The sequence below is a fragment of the Anastrepha ludens genome, chromosome 5 (genome assembly GCF_028408465.1).
Source record: "Anastrepha ludens isolate Willacy chromosome 5, idAnaLude1.1, whole genome shotgun sequence".
In the NCBI taxonomy this organism is placed as follows: domain Eukaryota; kingdom Metazoa; phylum Arthropoda; class Insecta; order Diptera; family Tephritidae; genus Anastrepha; species Anastrepha ludens.
The window spans coordinates 104,082,091-104,104,328 of record NC_071501.1 but is presented as its reverse complement, the minus strand read 5'-3'; positions in this window follow the sequence as shown (position 1 = coordinate 104,104,328).

Here is a 22,238-nt window from a genome sequence, read left to right as displayed (position 1 = left end):
ATTCGGCTTCGTCTCACAAACTCGAGTGAACCAAGAACGGCTAAAAAACAAGTTTCCGAACTTCATAACGTCCACAGAATGACTCTCAAATTCACCAGACGCGAATTCCATTCCATAAAAGATTCACCAGTCTCGAGGCGTTGAAAAAAGCCATTGTCCGCGAGTGGGCCAAAATACCGGCAAGTCACATTCGTGCAGCTTGCGATTCGTTTCTCGACAGTCTCAAGGCCATAATAAAGGCGAAAGGTGGTCATTATCGAGCAAAAGTAAATTGATTATAAATTTTGTACAATATTATTTTCACACATTTTTTACTTTGAATTGAACAAAAGAAATTTGCCAAACTAAATGTATGGCCTTTTTAATTGGTTACACTTCGAGTGTCGGACCCCGTAGTTTAATCTGCAAAGTGGGCAGTTTAAATTTGGTTTAGCTTGGTAGAGTCTGCAGAGTTAAACTTGCACTGAAAAACTGGCTTTAAGCGGCTTCGGTAGCAACCAACCACAGCATTTTATGGTTAATCGAGCGGCAAAGTGCTTTCACCGCATTGGGAATTAGAGGGGAGCTTGAGTCTAAAGTAGTGGCATACCAATAGGTCTCTAGTCCTCACTGGGCCCTTTCTACGGTCGTATGCAGAATGGCAACCAACGTAATCCAGCCTAATCTAACTATATTTTTGTGTGAGCAGTATTTAATTCAATAACTGCGACGCAACTAAACAAAATTGACTTTGAACAAAAATTAAATTTTTCTATCTGTAAAAATAAACTATTTACATCTCACTGCTATTATTTTGCACACAATTGTACAATATATACATTGCATATTTCATCAGATATATACTCGCACTTTCTATTTATTGGTGACAACATAAACTTTCATTTCATTTCCAATTTTCTTGATGTATTAAATTATTTACACACTCTTGAGCAGTACTGAGCTGCTGCGCATATAGGATTTTGATTAGGCTTTCTTTGCACTCCACCGCATGTTCAATACACACGCACATACAGCCATACATACTTATATCCTTATCTGTACGTAAATATTTAATGTTTGATCTTAACGAGATTTTTCTTAGGTATCACTAAATTAATTTAGCTGCAGAAGTTTTGCTATCTGTTGTATTATAAATAAAGCATCGACCACAACTTTCATTGCTAAATTAAGAAGATGTTTACTTTAAGGTTTTGAAGACTTTTGACGTAAATTGCGTTGCATTTGCAGTCACGGAATGGTTTGCATTTATTTTTCTAATCATTTAAAAAAGAACGAATAGTATTTGGGAATAGAAGGAAATATTTGATAAATGAAAATGTTATTTAATTTTTTGTTTGTAGACGTGTGCGATTACGTTACTTCCACTGACGCTAATCATCGGAAGTGCGCGCTACTTCTGTAACATGAAAGACAGATTTAAAGGAAAGGAAATTTTAAATTTCGAAAAATTTTGGCAGAAAACTACAATTTTCACAACATGATTCAATAATAAAAGGTGGCGCAGAGTTTGATAACTGATTTTGGATGCTACTTAATCCATTGATGCGATTTACAAGTACGGGGAAAAGAGGCATAAGTTTATCGCCTGTCTGAAAAGGCAGCAAGAAATTGAAAAAAGGTCGATGTAAACCAGAGAAAAATGGATTGTTTTCTTTTATGAGTGGTACTTAATTATTTATATTTTCAACTTAATTATTCCCGTGAGCTTTTCACATAAAGAGTGATCAGATTGGACCACTGCCAAACTAAATGCACAATTTTTCTAGTATTCAATGACATTTCATCATGGAAATATTTATGCCTCAACAATGTTTTCAAATCGTACAAAGGCATTACGAAAATCGACGCTCTGTGAAAAGTGTTCATCGTGCGCTCAGGTCACCTTATGGTGCACATAACCGTCCTACCGAACGCAGTATTCGGCAAACCATCAGCAAAATGAAGAATAATTTTACATTATTGGCTGATACTCGACCAATTAGACCACGTATAGCCCGAAGAGAAGAGAATATTCCGGCTGTAAATGACGGCCTTGCCAAAGGCCCGGAAGAATCGATGCGAATCGAACTTGGCCTAGGTTAGGTTAGGTTAGGTTTCCTACCGATTAGGCAGTGCCTTGTAATAACTGAAATCAGTGTGTTAAGTCTGTGCTTATCTCTTCTTAGTAGAAGTTCTGTGCGTTTAGCATTGGGAGTCGGCCACATCTGTCAGGCGATTTTGCAAGTGGCTTCGTTACGCCATCAACAACTTGACCCATCTCTTGACACTACTTGGGCGATTTTACGTAAAGATCTTGATTTGAAACCATATAAAATACAGCTAGTCCAAGATTTGAAGCCAACGGATCTTCCAAAGCGTCATAATTGCAGCCGTTGGGCTCGTGAAAAACTTGCCCAAAATCCGAATTTTGTTTTGGGCCATTCAAGAACAGCCATTACATCCATTGAAAGCAACAGTTTAATGCATCCTATGGGCTGAAGTAATTATCGGCCCAAATTTCTTCAAAGATGAGGCTGGCGCCAATGTAACAGTGAATGCCGAACACACAACATTTGGTTCCAACAAGACGGCGAACGGCGCTATTTGCCATACAGCCCATGAAACATTAGATTTACAGCGTTTCGGTGAGTAATTTACTCTCGTCTCGGACCAGTGCATTGGCCACCAAGATATTTAGATATTGCCCGAGCCATATCATCCCAAACCCAATGAATTGTTTTGTTTGGGTATTTCAACTTTTTAGTCTGCCCCTGAGAAAATATTTAACTGGCGTGGGTTTTGAATTTATCCATTTATTTATCACAAGTCCTTCCTTAAGATGAGTCAAATCTTTTTCCAGGTAAAACACACCACAATCAGTTTATGATGTAAACCAAAATTCCTTTAAAAAGATCTACACTTTTTACTCCGTTTAATTTACTCTGTTTAACTAGAAGAGGGGCTCATTCCAGCAATGCAAAACTTCGAAACGCATCGGTAGATCAAAACTATACAACTTCGCCCTCTTCCGATTTAACTCAAATTCGAAGTCCGTTGCCGAAAAGAGATACACTCAAACTTTTTCGTCTGGTTTCAATGAAGTAATCACGATTTTACCCAACTTTTCTTTTCATTTTGTCTTTTGGGGCATGAATAAACTTAAATCTAAGCATAAAAGTATGACTTGCTAACTTTTTTAGCAAAAGTTTTCATTTCTGCGCGCTTGAGTACTTTTTCTATAGAACTTCCTTTGAAATGAAAAGTAACATTTTCAAGAGGGCATTTATTAAGTAGCTCAAGATGGCTAGCACAGGGTGAGAATTAGATAAGATATCTGTATATATATACAGCACCTTTAATTATTGCTTCATGTGTTCTCATTGTTCCATGAAGTCATTGAATTTCAGGCTGAAAAAAATGTTGGCACTAAAATTCGCTGTTTGTTGTGTCATCCGATGTTAGACCATCAGGAGGGAAATAATTGCCGCATTATTGATTGCCGATATTTGGCCTCTACTGCTTGAAAAAATGTTCTAAAGTTAGACCTTCAGATTGCGCTTTATTCGTGCGAGTCGCGGTACTCACTTGCCTGAGACATAAAATAAACTTTTCAAAAAAATCAATTCCAAATTCCTCTAACGTCATATTTACGTGTTTTATTTGATTTAAAAATTCTATACCTCTAAAAAGCACCCTTTTGTTCTTCGTATGTGAGTTAAGCAACCCCATATTAACCGCAATAGCCACAAAAATTATGAAACATGCGCAGAAGAGCGCCACAGCGCTGGTCGCCCAGAAGAAGATGAAACCACCCAACTGAGTCAAGTTTATATAACCCACATATTCAAAACGACCCACACATACTTATTTGGGACATGAAATATTGTTGCGTTCATAATATAATATTACACGAGGGTTGTCATAAAAATATTCATATTTCATAAATTGTGACAGAATTGCGTGGGTGGAGCCATCAACAACCCCAATAAATAAAGTGATAAAATGGCGGAATATTTCAAGAGAATCAAATGGAAATTGATACATGTGGGGCTCCTTCTAGTAAAAATAGTGCAATCTCATAAAAAAGCTGGTTCGTTCTAAATATGAATTATAAATTTCCGAGTTTGTGCAAAGCGCCTCAAAAGCTGAAGCAGCTGAAGTGCTGGAAGTCACTTTTGCGTCAGCCCCTTATTCATTTGCATGTATGCATTAGTAATACTCATGTCGAGACTGTTCTTCAGGGGTATGAAAATTTACAGTGACAGAAAATGAAGGGTACAAGACAAGGTCCATTATACCGGTACCTGCAGTCTGGTTGAAATTTAAATTTTTTTTCTATTTATTTCGTCTAAAAATTTTCAAATTTGGTTTAAGTTACTCTGAACTGTCAATTCTTCTCTTAGTGTTGACATTCTAGTGGGCAGAAACAAAACAAAAATACATTGCTCTTTTTGTTTTGGTTCATTGCTGTTACCTGTTTAATGTGCCTTGGCACAAGACAATTTTCCTCGCGGCGACAGTCGTTGACTACAGTTTCTGCTGAATTGAGTCGTTATGGAAAGATGATGATTTGTTTTTAATAAATACCAATTTGTTCAATAAATTTTGCTTTTCAATAAAAGAGGGAGTTGCAATAGCCATTTTTTTTTTGTTTTATGTTGGAACACTCTTCATATGAAGGTATGTGAAGTTTCATTTCAATCCATCAATCCAACAACGGGAAAAATCAAGTATCGTGCAGTTATTGAATTTTTATTTTTGGAAGGTATAAAAGTAAGAGAAATCTACCAATGAATGTTGAAAGTGTATACAGTCTTTCGCCATTAATTTGTTCAGCAGAAATATGGGTTGCTGAACTTAAACGTGGTTGTACAAGCCTTGAAGACGATCCCCGTCAAGGACGCTCAAAATATATAGCAAGAACCCCAGAAATCATAGAAAAAATTCAGAATATCGTATTGGAAAATCATCGAGTGACTGAAAGATATTTAGTAGAAATTTTAGGCATCTTATTGGGCAGTACAGCGACAACAATCAAAAATCTTACGTATAATAACAATGTCCGATAGGTACACAAAAAATGATGACATCCATACTACGTTCAATATACCATTAATCGACGAAGAAATAAAAGCGATATCAACAAGGTATTTTAACGAAATAAACCAGCACAAAAATAGAGAAGTCAATACACTCTCACAACTTGAAAGAAGAACTTTACGACGTCTGAAGAGAAACCGACCAATTGACCTATTAAATTAAATATTAATTCTCGTATGCTAAAATAACTGTTCTATATAAAATGTAATTGTTTTCCTAAAATGTAATCGCTCTATTCGTCTTGGCACTGGCCATGATGAAATATATTTAATAATTTTCCTAACTAATTGTTAAAAAATGTACTAAATGTCAGTATGACAGATGTATGATTAATGTAGGAATAACAAAATAAAAAATAAATAAAAATTTGACTGAAGTATTGGGTTTCAGAAAGCTGTGTGCCGCATTAGCTAACAATGGAACAAAAACACATTCGAGTGCGTCTTTCTCAGCTACAGAATAAAGTGGATTTTCTGTGTCGATTCATCATTATGGATGAGACTTGGGTCTACCACCATGATCCTAATTCAAAACAAGAGGCTAAAGTGTGGTGCTAACGTAGTTTTTCGGCTCCGAAACGAATTCGTGTACAGAAATCGACCAAGAAGACATTTGCATCAGTTTTTAGACCTAAAAGGTTATAATAATCTGCAGCATTTATCATTTTACCAGTTTGCAAGTAGGTAGGTAGGTAGGTCAAATGGTTGAAGTGCCGGTCTAGCACTCCTCAAGTAGCACTAAAGCGACGTTTTGATACCATTATGAGACCTACAACAGGAAGATATCTACAGCCAGCCACAGCTGTTGATATAATGGAGAAGATTGATGGGTTGGCGCAGTGCCCCAGGCTGTCGAAGAAAGGAGCGCGAGTGACCTTGCTGACAGACCCGAACATTTACAGAGAAAGTGCTCTACAGTCTCCTTCTCTGAAAGGTCTCCACAGCTTCTGCAATGGGGGTTAAATGGTAACCCTCGCTTTTCCGCGTGTGTGCCGACCGTCCAGTGATCGGTAAACACAACTACGAGCTTGGAAATTGAATGGCGAGGAGTCCAAAGGACTTTCTGAATCCTTCGTAAATTGTACAGAGACTAAAGGGTTTTCGAAATACCACATGAAGAAATGGAAATGTTACCTGCACACCCAAGAGCTTTGATCTCCTCCTTACAGGAGTGTAATAATTTCGTTTTGCATCATGGCGTCGTCAGAGCCTTAATCGCGGCTTGACTATCGGTGAAAACGTTAATATCATCCTCGCTCCCGCGTTCCCTAAGCATTTTGCATGCCTGCAGGATCGCAAAGGCTTCTGTTTGAAAAACACTAGCAGTATTCGACAGTTTAAAGGATGGCTGACTTAGAGAAAACCCCTGCTCCGACTCCCGATTCCATCTTCGAACCGTCAGTGGAGATAGAGGTGCAAGCTTCGGTACAGATCTTCCCCTGGATCCAATCCCGCCTGTTTGGAAAGATTGCCCTAGCACAACCCTCAAACTCTAGTTTGCGGATAGAGAGATCTGTTCGAAGTTCGGAGAAATGAGGTGTTAACTGCCCGAAAATGGTACCATGTCCCTTGAGAGATTGCCTCCAGAGGCCAATCTCCTTTAACCTGATTGCACTTTGAGCTGCGATGGAAATAACGGAAGCTTTGCAGGCAATCCACAAATAAAATTCCTTTCTTATTCTTATTTTCCATCAGAACAATGCCGCGTGTAACCATCTTGAGCATTGGCTAAAATCTATGAATTAAATTTCGAATTTGTGGAGCATATAACGTATTAACCAGATTTGGCCCTTGGCTACTTTCCTCTGTTTGCAGACCTAAATAACTTCATTTGTGGAAAGTATTGATGTTCCCCTGAAACTATACTGGAAACTATACTGAAAAATACAGCGCATTTCAAACCACACAATTTTTTTTATCGAATCGCAAAACTTATTGAACAATCTAGTATAAGGCATTTGAACACAGTTAAAATAATTGCAGTGAGTAAGCAGTGGCGACCGGCATCAACCCCAAAAGAGCTAGTTCCATACCAGTTTCGATTTACTAGTTCGACTTACTGCATGGCTGCCCATATACCGCCATCCGACAGTTAATGCCCACTATTAGATTGTAATGGAATATTTGCTTTGTACCACTTTCTTTAAAGTTTCATCCAGCAATTTGAAAAGTTGCATCGAGTTGAGTCTTGGCAGTTTTTTCTCTCCTTTTTGCCGCGTGACTGACACTAAAAGTAAATTTGATTTAATAGCGCATTACGGAATGCACACATGCACATATACATATATACATATATGTGCATACATACGCAAGTATTTGCTCATTTCAGAATATGTCTGTGGTAAATTGCTTCCACCTGGAAAATTCTGCAAATCGTTTTATTTAATTCTATTTTTCATTTCATTTTTTGAAACATGCGGGATGATAGAACGCAAGAATGCACATATTTAATACAGTAAGTCGTGTTTGGCATTGACAAGTTTAGGCCGAACTTCTTACAAAAAATTTTTGCGCAAATTAATAATTTACGTTGTTAACAGAAGCGGTTTCATGTCAAAAAATTGCTCTAAGCTTTCCGATTGCCTGACGTTGAAGATTGCTTTAGAAAAAAATTGTTTGTCCATTTTTTATGTTGTACTTTCTGGAAGCAGAGATCGAACCAATGCCTTGCCAATTTGCCATGCACAATAACACTTGTTTGCAGCGGCTGCTAAATAACATTTAGAGTGGTTCAAAATGCTATTCACTGTTAGATTGCTAAGACTATCTCTGAAGAAATATTAGGCGCTTTCGATACACCAGTTTTCTGTTCGTTATGTTTGGGCTCTATCCGCTTGACGGAAAATTTTCTTGTGAAGGCTACAATAAAGTTGGTTGGCTGGTTGAAGTGGTGATTCACCAAGAATCCAATGTGCTTCCGCGCCATTTTGTTGCCACATTCTCGCTACCAACAAGTTCCTTCACGACTATATCCCTGTATGATTGAGAAACCTTAGAAAGTTGTTTACGTCTATACCGGCCAGCTCTTTGAGGTTTTCAAAAAGCGGTTTGACAAGGGCTAACCTCCCGCCTTCCAGAGGGCAGGGCGTACACAGAGAAAGTGGAATATAGTTTTCTTTGCCTTCGGTAGATTACAATTATGGCAGCATAAATTTGGACTGAATACTTACAGACGAGAAACCAGTTATTACTATCGTGAGTCCGGAGGCATGCCTTCGTTTCATATTTGTCAAAATGGACGTTTGTTTGTAGTTGTAGGGGGAGCATAACGTTCTTCTAACCTTGCATGTCGTCTGATCTCTCCATCTACAATCCGCGATGGGTAGTTATTTTGAGAAGATTGCAATCCAGTGGTGTGAAAACACCAGCTACAACAAAGTAATCGAGCAAGATTCTCTGCTAGCGAGTACTTTCAATGTTGCTAAAAGTCTCTTCTGATATTAGAAAGCTTTCATTAGAGCGCGTCCATACAGGGAGACTTTAGTTACTTCAACATAGCGAGTTCTGGTTTGGTGTTGCCCGTCGTATGCACACACCTTGCAATTGTTAGTTTTAGTCTAAAGTCAACAACAACATTGAAAAGAACGAGAACACAAAGGGGGGTAAGGAGCACATCACAAGTAACGAGTTGAAGCACAAATGTTAACCTGTATGAACGCGGTCTTACTAATACTCATTAAGTGCCTCCAAACAAATGTAGTTTTTGGCAGCTCGTTTCTTTATTTATGCCAGTTGCTTCATCCTAACTGTGAGACCCAACTGAAAGATTCGATGATTTAGACTACGCTGATGGCATCTGCATTTTAAACAGCACCGCTGCAGATATGAAAAGGAAAATAGAATTGGTGGTTAATTTTGTACAAAAAGTGGGAATGCGGATAAATATTGATAAAACTAAAGCTCTCCGAAATAACACCGAAAGCAACGAGAACTTTTCCATCTACAATAAGCTGTTGGAAAATGTAGACCGTTTTTGTTACTTAGGATCCTCTCTTGACAAATGTGGCGGCTCTTCGGCAGATGTCGTTAATCGACTTGCAAAAGCTAGACAATCTTTCAGCGCCCTGTGTGAAACTCACGCGTCATTTTCCGTCCTACTAAACTAAACATCTTCGGATCGGCAGCTGGAGAAGGCAGCTGGAAATGGATATGGAGAATCTGGAGATAAATTTGAACGATACCAGAACTTATGCAAATGACAGAACAGCTTGTAAAAAACTTGATACACCCCTTTGCTCCTTAACGGAGTGTTCCAAAATTTGAGCCTCTTTTACGAAGAAAAAACGAATTTTCATATCTATGGCAAAACTATGAAATTTCCGTCGCCGTAGCCGAATGGGCTGATGCGTGACTACGGGCACAAAACATCAAATGATAAAAAAATCTTTATTTTATTGATTAGTGTAATCGGAGAAAACCGGATTTAATAATTGCTTTGTAGGATAAAGAACTATTTAGCAGTTTGACGGAAAATTTAGGTAAATTGATGCCAAGGGAAATGGCGATGTTGATAATGAAAGGCAAACTGACGAAAAATGATGCGTATTTTATGACATACTACAGGGTGCATAGAAAACTAGCATGGCACTTAAGGAAATTTGAGATTTGTAAGTCGGTGCGACTTCTGGAACAACATCAAGGCGCACACTACAAATAGGAGGAGGAGCTCGGCCAAACACCCAAAAAGGGTGTACGCGCAAAAAAAAAAAAAAAGTCGGTGCGATTTGCACTTATAGCGATGCTAACTGCAAGCCTCTTGAGATTGAGTTCGATTATTTATAATTATTTTTATTTAAGTATTGGTGCGCAACTAAGTTCTCACTGTTTTTTTGATGAAAATACAACTTTATTCTGAAAAAATGGATACAAGTGAATCATTGAAAGTATTGCCCATCGCTGGCTACTACTTTTTCCCATCTTTCTGGTAGATCTCGTACACCGTCGCGGTAAAACTGTTCATCTATTGAGGCTATCCACGGATCAAGCCATTTTTTGATGTCTTAATATGAATGGAACTGCAGGTCAGCTGGACCATATGCCATCGATCGGAACAGGTGATAATCGGACGGCGCAATATCTGGGGAATATGGCGGTGGGGTAGGATTTCTCATTTCAGTGTTTCCAGGTAGGTTTTAACGGGTTTGGCAACGTGAGGCCGAGCGTTGTCATGCTGTGGGATCACTTTTTCATGCCTCTCTGCGTATTGCGACCGCTTCTCGGGCAGTGCTCGGCTCAATCGCATCAATTGAAGTCGATACCGATCCACAGTGATGGTTTCGCTTGGTTTTAACAGTTCATAATAAATAACACCAACTTTGTCCCACCAAATACATAGCTTAACTTTCGCAGCGTGAATATTCGGCCGAGGCGACGACGAGAAGCATGAGCGGGCAGTCGCCATGATTGCTGTAATGAATTCATTTTTCATCACCCGTTACGATGCGATGAAGAAAATCCTTCCTTTTTTGCCGCTGGGCCAGTTGTTCACAGACGAAAACACGACGTTCAACATCCCTTGATTTTAACTCATAAGGAATCCAAGTCCTCTGTTTCTGAATCATTTCCAAAGCATGCAATCACTTGGAAATGGATTGGCGGGTAACCCCTAATACTAAGCGAACTCTTCTTGCATTTGACACGGATCCTCATTGAGCAATGCATCCAACTCAGTGTCTTCGAAGGTTTTTGGCCTTCCTTCACGCAAACGGTCGTCGACATTAAAATCACCGTCTTTGAAGCGACGGAACCAATATCGTCCCGTTGTTTCACTTAAAGCAACATCTCCATAAACTTTTTGTAGCTCTCGATGCGCTTCAGCCGCCATTTTTTTCGAATGAAAGAGGAAAATCTACACTTCCCGCAAATGACGATTATTCTGCGCAAAATCAGACATTTTCACAAAACCAAAAGTATATGATACCAAAACAAAATCACTAATGTGCCGAAGCAGTTTGTTTACCATATGTTTATGACGTTTAGGTTATGTCAGAATCGACTAGCACACACTGCTGGCGGCATCTATTGACAAACAGCCGGAACTTAGTTGCCCACCTTACTTCTTTTAGGGCAAACTTAAGAGTTTTAAATTTGTGTAAAAAAAAAAAAAATACAAAACTTCCAGAAATTAATGTTTAAACTTCTCTTTGTTAAATAAATAAAATAAAATAAATTAAGGTTCCTTTGCCAGTTAGCCAAACTAAGTTTGTGTTTGCTAATAAGTTTGACGAATACTTGTTTGGCCCACTGTTTACCTACACATGTATGTATGTATATAAAAACATAAGCACTCTCTTTGAAATTAGATTTCAAAAGAAGTCAAAACCACAAAGAAAATCACAGCAGTAATTGTTGGAATATCAAATTATTCTGGTTAGAGTCCTTATGCTCTTATTAAAATATGTGCAGTGCGCTGCAGGAATGCTATACTCGAATGCTTACAAAACCATATGAATGAGCGAATAGTCCCCGTCAGGAAATTCACTGTAATGTCAGAGGGGACATGTGAATTTAGTATTTTCTAGGTTAAGGCAAGCCAATGAAATTTTAAGAATGGGTTACATACTCATATAGGCCACCGTTTATGTAGATGGCCAGCAGTTATTGCTGCTTAACAAACACGTGGCGCAAAATTAATAACCCCGTCCGAAAATTTATAATTCTTACAAATGGCGACTCGTGTCAATCACATTTGACACTTGTGAACGAGAGAACAGCTGCAGTATACAAACAGACAAGCAATGGAGCGTGTAAAAGTCAAAATAAAGATTTCCGTCAACAAAGGTCATTTATGTTTTTTAGCAAAAAAGTCATTCAAAAACAAAATTGGGAGATTAATTTTGTGCTAATGAACAATAATCAGGAAAATATGTAAATTTCATTCAAGGAAATGGGTAAAAATTTGACTACCATTCTATTGGGCCCAAATTCGATGCTGACTATGGAAATGAATCACTTAATGATGGAAAACACTTTGTTTCTAATAAAGATAGGAGTTCGGAAAACCACTGAATGTATTTTTGGCACAAGTTTTTTAAGCCTTTTGCCAAACTTCTCCTCCAAAATGCTGTGTGCTTCTGGATGTTGTCCCACAAACGGTGGGTCCATTCTATTTTTTGCATATTAGAAAGGTAGATGACGACCCTTTGCATACGTCTGGCTAGTGGCATTGACATTTCTACCCAAAAAAAAAAAAATATGAACCATCTAATAATAGATGAGGCAGATATTCCTAATTACATACACCTCTACTGACACGTCAAAAAATTAGTATTTGTGTCTGAAACAGCTACAAAAATAGACCTGAAGATAAACATCGGTAAAATCAAAGTATTGCGCGCAAATATTCCACCTGCCCACAAAGATTCGAGATTGACGGCACTGAGCTTGAAGAAGTTAACTCATTTTGTTCTCTTGGCAGCATAATAACCTCCCTCAACTGGTAGCTCAAAAAAAGTTACAACGAATAATCGTATAAAAAGGTCAAGCAGGCTTTTGGCTACCTTATAAACATCTGGAGCTCGTCTATAATCACACGAAACACCAAGATAAAACATTTTCAAATCGAACATCAAATCAGTTCTACGGCTGTAGGGCTGCAAAATTTGGAGCTTGGTAGTTACAGACATGGAACGTCTATAAGTCTTTGTAAATTTCTGCTTTCGGACAATGCTTCGTATTTTATGGCCCAACACCATACCAAACAGCAGCTTGTCGAGCAGCACCAATCAAACTCCAATACAAACGGAAGTCCTGATAAGGAAATGGCGCTGGCTTGGACACATTCTTAGAAGATAATCGAGACGCATTACACGCGCTTCAATTTATTGGAATCCACGAGAAAATCGACGAAGAAGTAGACGCTCGCTGACCTGGAGGAGGTGTTTAGAAACCGAGATAAAGAAAACTAACAAAAGCTGGAACGAGCTCAAGGAAATTGCTTCTGATAGACTCCTTTGGCGAAGTGAACGGCGAGCGCTATCGCGCCATGATAAACGAATTTTTACTGCCGGATTGCCGAAAATTGAAGCCCCTGACCTCCACAACATTTGGTTCCAACAAGACAGCGAACGGCGCTACTTGCTATACAGCTCGTGACACAATGTATCACATCTTTGGGATTTTGTTTGTGGCGCGATGTAAAGTCTGAACATTTTGGGGATAAACCAGCTCGATTGAGGCATTGGAAGCCAAAATTACTAAAGTTATTCATGACATACCAACCGAAGTCCTCCAGCGAGTCATTCAAAATTGGTGTTTACGGATGGTCGAACTACTGCGCAGTTACGGTCAACATTTGAAAGGGATTATCTTTAAAAAATAAATGTCATGGTTTTACACAAAATTAACAAAAGATTGTCCAATCAATTTGAATTTGCTTTAAGTTATTTCAATTTAAAATCCGATGCCTTTAAATTGATCACCTTTTATTATTAAATTTAATATTTCCGGAAAGCCTCATAAACTATTTGGAAGAGGGACATTGTGCGCCGAAGAGTATGCAATGCCAATTGTTGGTAATCACATGGGCTGACGTCTGCCCAGATAGGCAAAATACCCATAGAGGCACCAGTGATCATCCCTAATCTGAAGAACTTTCGTCTAGTGTCATAGGATGCTTGATATTTGATCTCGATCGGAAATTGCCATACTTAGGCGGAAAAATTTTTGCTTTGTAATTTTGTAGGCTAAATTCAATGCTGTAGATTTCGAAAACTCAGAATTTTATGTTGAAGCTCAGATTGCTTTCATGTGGGGAGATGACATTCCTGTTCAAGTGTTCCTCAGATCTATTCAAAATATTTCCTTTGCTATTAAATTTTCGAAATCGCATTTGTTTGCTCTTCTATATTAATTCAGTCGCACTCTGCCGCAAATTCCGCACAACTTACTCCAACGAACTGTTTAATATTCAAAACGTAAACCCATTTATTTACACAGAACTTCATTGCGGCATAAAAACTCACATAAAATGAAAGAAAAATCGAGTTTACGTTTATCAAAATTGATATTGTTTATACGCAACATCCTGCGGTGGCTGGCGGAAGCAGCAGTGCAAACATCCTACAAAGTGGCGAGGAGGCACTTGCGAACAAGGACAATGGCAGTGACAGTGGAAATGATAGGAAAGTAAGTTGGCAGATTTCGAAACCACACAGATTTCCCAACAACAAACATCTCCCTTTAATACCAACTTTGTATTTATTTGTTTATTCTTTTGCTTTGCTTGCATTATTTTCGCTTTCAATGTCTGGCATTTATTTGCGAAAATTGTGTGCTGACTTGAGCTGCCTTGATTGGAGTGAAATGGTAGAGATAAAATAAGTAAGCAAAGGAGCAGAGAAAGTATACCAACTCATATGTGAGTATGCAATTGTGTAAGGGTGTCTGTGATTAGAGAGAAACTGATTGTTGCCTGGGCAGCGGTCCGTGTGCGCGCTTAGCGTTTGCATATTTGCTTTGGTTGACGATTACATAAATAGTGGCGCAAGCGTTTATGGCAGCAGATTTTTGCGATATATTTTTTGCATTTTTTCTAATATGGCACCTTTCGAGCTACCGCTTAGCGCCCTTTGCTATAGCTTTTATGGTCTGTGATATGCCGTCTTCGTTTGGTCTAATTCATATCAAGTTAAAGCTTCATTCGGAGTGGTCAACTGACACCTTATTAAGCGACTGAGTGGAGTGATGGTGAGTCGACAGAGTAATATGAGTTTTACTTACATGTGTATGCACCACCTTGATCAAAAAGTTCCCGGAATATATCGGAAAATTCAAAACACAAGTTTATTCCTTAAAAGTGATGTTATCGCCTTTAAAGAGCTCCTCATCAACTGCAGCGGACTTATGCTAGCTCTCGAAATACTTCTGGAACTCTATTCTGGCTATAGAAATCAGAGCCATCTACGATTTTTCCATGGCTTATTTTCGACTCTTAAAATGCGTTCCCCGTAGTGGCTTTTTGACTTGATCAAACAGAAAAAAGATTTTGGGCGCCATATCAGTTGAATTCGATGGCTTTCGTATGGCATTTTTTTTTTTTTTTTTGTCGGGACAACTAGCAAGTGCAGCACTCAGACATTAATTGAGTCCATTGTACTACACTTGGATTCCCTTTTAATTTTCTTTAAATCTACCCGATCTCCGAAGAAATCTGAGTAGATCTTGTGGTGCCAAGGAGCCAAGATGGTCGCTTCTTAACACATCAGTGCCAAAGACCTCAAACCTGATTCGAGCGAAGGCGGGGCCGACACACAGGAAGTGGTCCGCCGTCTCATCCTCCTCTTCACAAGCTGGGCAGAGTACACTGTCTGAGATGCCCAACCTTTCCTTGTGCTTTGCCCACAGAAAGTGGCCCGTCATCAGTCCAACCAGCCGTCTGCACTCCGCTCTGCTTAATGACAGAAGGGTTTGCGACAGTCGATCGGACATGACAGGTAACATCAGTTTTGTCCATCTGCAGCCTCTCTCAGCCTACCAAGCTCGCTTGTGGGTAGTAGTTACCCATTTGCTAACCGTGGCCGTGATGGCCGCAGAGGGGAGTGGCAAAGCGGGCTCTGGGCCAAAGAAGTTGGCTTCAGAGCCCATCTTAGCTAAGGAGTCAGAGGTCTCGTTACCCGCGATACCCACGTGTCCCGGGACCCATGTTAGCATCAGGCTATTATGTCTACCGACATAGTTCAGCCTGGATTTACAGTACTTCACTACCCCTGATGTGGTTTGAGGGCTGTCTAAGGCCATAAGCGCTGCTTGGCTGTCGCTGCAGACACATCGTTTTTCCACAACAAAGTTCATCGCTTCTTGAACTGCATACACCTCCGCTTGAAACACAGATGCATGCATTCCAAGAGCAAAGTGCAGTTTTGTCCCGCTGGATTCCACGTAGACCCCAGAGCCGGAGCCATGCTCGGTCCTGGAGCCATCCGTAAAAATGCGAAAACAGTGTTTGCCGGGCTCATTTTCTGAGTCTCCCCACAACTGAGCCTCTGGTAGCACTACACTGTATCTCTTTTCAAGTACGACCCTTGATGGCATGGAGTCAAGGGGCATGGAGAGAATCGTTGGATCGATGTCCATGCCTTCTCTGTGTTCCAATGTCGGACAAGGGCCGTACCAGTTCCCACTGTGTTTCAGTCTGCAGGTGGCCTTCAAGGCCTCTCCTCGGATGAAAGCATCAAGTGGTGGTAAACCAATCAGACATCTAGTGCCGGGCCTGAAGTAGTCGGAAAAGCTCCGGTGCAACAGATGGCCACAGTGCGTTGTAGTCTCGATAAGGTCCTCCTGACTCCCACTAGGGAGAGTCTGCTTACCCAGACCACTGATGTATAGGTGATAATGGGTCTTATCATAGCCGTGTAGATCCACAGGACCTTGATAGGAGAGAGACCCCACGTTTTCCCAAAGACACCTTTGCACTGCCAGAAAGCTGTCAGCGCTTTGGATGCCTTTGTTTCAACGTGGGATTTCCATAGGAGCTTGCTATCGAGGATTACTCCAAGATATTTGATTTCCTTGGATAGCTGCATTGTGACTCCTTTTAGCTTTGGCAGAACGAGTCCATCAAGCTTCCTCCTTCTGGTAAAGAGGAAAATACCAGTCTTGGCGGGATTTGCCGACAGCCCGTTCGTACAGCACCAAGTGTCAATCCGATCCAGAGTTTTCTGCACTTTCCTGCAGATGTTCATAAGCGAAGAGCCTGTTACCAAACAAGCAACATCGTCCGCATATGCTTGTGCGTAGACTCCCGAATCGTTTAAGGTGGTGAGTAGAGGATCGATTACCATGCACCAGAGCAACGGAGATAGCACACTGCCTTGGGGGCAGCCTCTGTTAACCCCAGATGACACCAGCAGATCTTCCTCTGCTCGCACCGAAATGATTCTTTGGACCAGCATCGAACGAATCCAATTTACTAGCACCCGGTCTACGCCGTGCCTACTAGCAGAGTTACACATACTATCAAAAGTGGCATTATCAAACGCCCCCTCTATGTCTAAAAAGATACCCATAGCGTAGTCCCTCCTGTCGATGGCCAGCTCTACCCTAGCAACAAGGTTTTGCAGTGCCGACTCGCAGGATTTTCCACTCTGATAGGCATGCTGAAATAGAGACAGAGGGTGAGCCTTCAGCGACTTCTGACGTATGCGCAGTTCCACCAGTCCTTCGAGGCTTTTCAGCATGAAAGAGGTCATGCTGATGGGTCTAAAGCTTTTGGGGCTGGTGTAGTCGTCTTTTCCAACCTTTGGGATGAAAGCGACCCTCACCATCCTCCAAGAGCGTGGTATGTAAGCCAGTGCCAGGCATGCCGAGAAGATTTTCTTCAGGGCTGCTGTCACGAACTCTGCACCCTCCTTCAGCATGGCAGGATATATGCCATCTGGTCCGGGCGACTTGTAGTCGCCAAAAGATTTGATGGCAAATCGAATGGCGGCCTCATTCACCACAGATTTGGCAACGAACCAGTCATGCCGAGAAGGTGTAGCAGCTCTGACAACTGCCTCTATCAATAAGGGCTGTTGCCGGCTGATGCTTATCTGATTACCAGGAAAGTGAGACTCCATCAGCAAGCTGAGTCTCACTTTTCCGCTCCGTGAAGGAGCCATCAGATTTCCTAAGTGACCCCAGCTTTGCCGTTGGGTCCCTTTTCAGGATCCTAACCAATTTCGCCGTGTCACTTAGAGATTCAATACCGCTGCAGAATTCCCTAAATGAGGCTCTTTTCGATTCCCCAAAAAGCCTCTTGTAGTTCTTCTGAACATCACGGTATCGCTCCCAGTCCTCTGCAAGGTTAGTCTTGAGGGCCCGGTTTAGAAATTTTCTCGACTCGCGCCTCAGCATCTGGAGCTCTCGATTCCACCAAGGAACGGGAGTCCGGCTGGGGAGAGGTCGAATTGGACAGGCTGACTCAAAACATTCGGTTAGGGCAGCGTTGAGTTTCTCAATAGCCGCCTCAATGGCCTGTTCTTTTCGAAGTCTTGGTGGCGCAACGCCAAGGTCCCGCAACGCCTCCCTAAACTTCTGCCAGCCTGTTTTTCTTGGGTTTCTAGAGGGCAATGGCATTTGTGCCTCCTCGCCACACTGAAACTCAATGTACCTGTGGTCCGAGCACGAATCTTCGGCAAGGACCCTCCAGTTCTTGATTGACCACCCAAGTTTTGAGTTTGATAGGGTTAGATCAATCACCTCCTGCCTTCTAGCCGTTACAAACGTTGGCTGTGAGCCCTTGTTATGTATGTCTAGGCAGGAGGAGGCGATAAATTCGAATAGTCGAGAGCCCCGTCCATTGCACTTGCTGCTGCCCCAGATTGTATGCTGGGCATTAGCATCGCAACATAGGATGAGGCCCAGACTGCGCCGCCCGCAGAACCTCACGACACTAGTGGCTTTCCCGGGTGGTGGCCCTTCCAGAGCATCGTAAGGAAAGTAAGCAGATGCAATCACAAACTTCGACCATCCGCGTCTATCTCTATACCCACCACAGCCGCTACCAGGTCTTGGCAACAGAATTGCTCAAGACCCGTCACAGTGAGATGGGATGATATGACTCCTGTCATATAATAACGTGGCCCCTTTCAGCGCACTTAAGCCACAGATTTTGCATTCTTTTTGTTCTTCGTCAAAAATTCACTGATAGTGATGGCACTGCTCGACGTTGCATTGCAACGGTGCAAAATCCTCGACCTTTTTTCCCACAAATCTTTTCTTTTTGGCGAATTACTTCACGTAAAAGTCTCATAACGCCCAAATAAAAGTCTTTATTAACTGTGTGACCTTCTGGCAAAAATTCGCGGTGTACAATACCGTAATAGTCCATAAAAACCGTGACCACTTATTGCTTTCTTTTTTGACTGAGAGTGATGTGCTGTTTTTTGTCTTGTTTCATTCGGAACTCCCAACTCAGTCGCCAGATGTCTGGATTGCGTGTTGTACTCACAAGCCCACGTCTCGTCTCCGGTAGTGATGCGTTCGATGAATGTTGAGCCGGATTCAGCCTTGGAAATCATGTCGTTGGTGATATCAACGCAGGCCCTTTTTTGCATGAAATTCAGGCCCTTTCGGATCAACTTTGTAGCAACACGGCGCAACTCTCCAATCATTAACTAAAATATCCTGAACGGATCCATAAATAAAGTTGAAGTCCTCTGCCAGCTCTCTGATGGTAAATTTGTGGTTATTGATCAACTTTTCCTTTACTTTATTGATGTTTTCAACAGTTTGCGATGTCGACGGCCTGCCACTAAGTCATCCTTCGTCATCCTTCATGGACTCAGGATCTCCTCTGAAGTGTTTTTGCTACTCGTAAACGGCTGTTTTCTTTAGAGTATCATTAGCGAAACAGTTTCCTAACATATCCCAGGTTTTCGCACCATTGAATCTATTTTGAACACAAAATTTAATACAAACTCGTTGCTCCATTGTTGCAAGTTCAAATCCATTTTTAAAACTGTACAAAATTGAAAACACGGGCAGGATAGATTTATTTAAGACGGCGCAACTTTTACAAATGCCAAACCATGGCGATACAATTTTGATACGAATCACAGATGTGGCAATCTCACAAAAAACAGAGTTCTCAAGCCAGTTGACTTACAGCGTTACCTGGCGGTTGTTGCTACTCGTAAACGGCTGTTTTCTTTAGAGTATCATTAGCGAAACAGTTTCCTAACATATCCCAGGTTTTCGCACCATTGAATCTATTTTGAACACAAAATTTAATACAAACTCGTTGCTCCATTGTTGCAAGTTCAAATCCATTTTTAAAACTGTACAAAATTGAAAACACGGGCAGGATAGATTTATTTAAGACGGCGCAACTTTTACAAATGCCAAACCATGGCGATACAATTTTGATACGAATCACAGATGTGGCAATCTCACAAAAAACAGAGTTCTCAAGCCAGTTGACTTACAGCGTTACCTGGCGGTTGTTCCGAGAACTTTTTAATCAAGGTGTGATGTATATACATTTACTTTTTTTCTAACATATGCCATGAGCTTATCTTGTCAAATGTGAGGTTTTGAGGATGATTGCCACAAACCAAATGTTTTTCCTCCGATGTTTTTCCTAGACGAGTATACGGAAGATGACACGTAAATTAATTGCAACATAATAACTTATTTACATAAGGTTTGCTCCCATATACAGACAAAGCTCTAATAACACTTGTTATTTTAAGAAAAATAGAGGTTATTCCAAAAGACCCGCCTAGATGTTGTTTTAAAAATTTCACTTCCTTCCGTTTCACTATTTTTATTCGAAATTCGGCTCTTAACAATTACATGTGAAAAAATGACATCATTTAAATGTCTAGCATGAATACGTCCGCTAGTAAAACAGCCGATTCATAAACAACTAATTGTTGAGAACGTCGAGGTCGAGATGTCGATGCTGAAGGTTGTTCATCAACACTTTGCGCTATAACAGTAATATTCCCAAAGGACGTCTGGTTTTTGGTTAGCCGGTCCTTTTTTATCTTCGACAGAACCAGTTTCTTGAAATTTTTTTCACCAACTTTCGAAGAGTTGACTCCTTCGGATGATTGTTTTCATAAAAAATTACGAATTTTGCGAAATATTGATCTTAAAGATCGACCATTTCAATACCTTTAATGCGTTATTTTATTGTGTAAAATGTACATCTGTCTACTTGACAAATGTCAAAGATGGTGTAAAAAAGTTACCGTCTAGGAATTATTCGCTTTTGACACCTAGGCGCCACTTTAGAAATACCTTTTATTTTAAATTCGATAGTTTAGTTACAACTTTGTGTCAATGTTGGAAAATATGTGAACTTTCGCAATCTAATATTATTTTTGATTGACGCTCAAGTTCAGTGCTTTTGATCTCAAGTTGCCAAGCTAATTAAAATCAGCGAAATTCTTCTTCAGCTAAGTTCTTATCTGCTAAATTTTTTTCCAAAATTGGGAATAGAGCCTACTATTCTACTGCCACCACTAGGAAAACTTATTCACACGGCCATTGAACTGGATCCTTTTTTCCGAGGCACAGGGTGTATCTCCAATTTCTACTGTCACCGCTAGCTGAAGCTGCTCGCACGGCCATGATTTACTGAGCTGAATTCTTAATCGGTGCACTTTGTCCATGATGGTTATCTTGGTGTGTGCATCTGGAGCCAGTTAGCACGAGAAAGAAACCACTGGCGCGCTAATCACTGTTATCGCGGTAATCAAGAAGATGCCCATGTCGGTCTAGTAGCAGTCGCCCTTTGGCAGGCAATGGCAAACCTCCGATGGTATTTCTGCCATGAAAAACCTCTTATAAAAAAAACATTTGCGGAAAACTGTAGGTATTTCCATTTGTGAAATAACATCAAGCTGCACACCACAAATATCATAGGAGGAGGAGCTCGGCCAAGCACCCAATATATGCCCATGTCGTTGTAAAACTCGTACAGCCTACTGTTGTATCGTCTGTTGATTTTAGTGTTGACAAAGAACAAAAGAATGTCGAAAAATTAAGTGAATACATCTTCGCCTGCCATCCATTTTCTATAATTCATCCATTTCTTATATGTATCTAAGGAATTCCATAGCAAAATTTCGTCAATCTTTAGTTTCTCCCTTAAGGGGGAATCCTGGTTTATGAGGTCTAAAAATTGCATCTCTTTGCGATTTTTTTTTAAGGATTAAATTAATTTAGCACTGCAAAGTTTTTTCTATCTTTTAATGAACATTTAAAAAGTATAACAAATTTTTGTACTGGTTAAAATAAGTTGAAAAAAATGTTTAACATAGAAATTAGTAGAGCGCTGCAACGCTGGAGTTTCCAACTGGCGTACAAGATACAGCTCGTAATTATTATCTAAAGCAAAAAATTCAAATGGATTTCTAATTATCATGATTTTTTATTCTAGATGAACTAAGAAAACTGAGAAAAATTCCAAAATTTCAACTTTTTGGAGGTTTTGAAGAAAAAAATGCCTTTCTATAAAAAAAAAATTCACTTCAACTTGGTATAAAAATCTTGAAAAATTTTTTTTTATCTATTTTGTTAGTTCAAATAGAAGAGAATTTAATACTGAAGGGAACAAGCTATGATTCATTTCAAAAGGTTCAATAGTTTTTTTTTCATTCATGTACGTCAGTTCAAAGGAATCATAAAAATGAAAAGTCGAGAAAAGAAGATAAAGTTTGTACTATAGCT